Raw genomic sequence first — 881 nt, forward strand, 5'->3', positions numbered from 1 at the left:
TATTGTTTTATAAGTAGTGTTCCTGAAAACAACATTATTTCACTGAGAAACAAGAAGGAAATGCCCAGCTCCAGAAACTCATCTCTTCTTCAGTAAGGAGTCAGAGTAATTTCTAAAACCCTGTAATTTAGCTGCAGAATATTTTTACCATCTCTCAGTGTGACATGCACAGAATAACATCCAGCACCCAGAACAGCACAGCTGAGGAGATAAAAAAGATTGCACAGAGATCAAGAACTGTTTTCACTGTTGCCTCTCCAATGCATGAACCTTACATAGGTAAGTGATGGTTGCTGGAAACCTGACAGTACTCCTGGGGACCTGCTAAGCCTCATCTTCAAGACATTCAAGTTTATCTCAAGGAACAAAAGCTTTTTTATGATGAGGTGTCTAGGCAGGACTTTAGGTGTACAGCTGCCATTCCCAATGATTATTATAGACACTAAACCTCCACTTTTCTTTACAGCTAGAAATCCACAACTTTGGATTTCAATGCAATTTGTAAATTAATCTTTTCAGCTCCATTACAAGGATACTCTTCTGCTGGCCTCTGCCACCTCCCTACCCTGTTGTTCCACAGAGAGCCAGATGGAGAAGCCTTTTGAAGAAGCTCTTCTCTGTCCTCATGATCTTCTTCCATGGCTTCTTGGTGTTGTCCTGAAAGGCCGCTGCATTTTCCCACCTAAGGCAGCTGCACCAGTAAAAAACCCACTGCTCTGGTTGGAAAGAGGAGGAGTCACAGCACAAAGCCACAGTGCCTGCTACCGAGGCAGGCAGCTCTGGCCAGCCCTGGTCAGGAAGTTGCACTCGGGCTTGCACTACAAGGTGCAGCGACAAGGGCACAAGCTGTAAGAGTTCTGTCCTTTAGGGAATGCTAAACC

This window comes from Molothrus aeneus, chromosome 4 (assembly GCF_037042795.1).
Source record: "Molothrus aeneus isolate 106 chromosome 4, BPBGC_Maene_1.0, whole genome shotgun sequence".
Taxonomy (NCBI): domain Eukaryota; kingdom Metazoa; phylum Chordata; class Aves; order Passeriformes; family Icteridae; genus Molothrus; species Molothrus aeneus.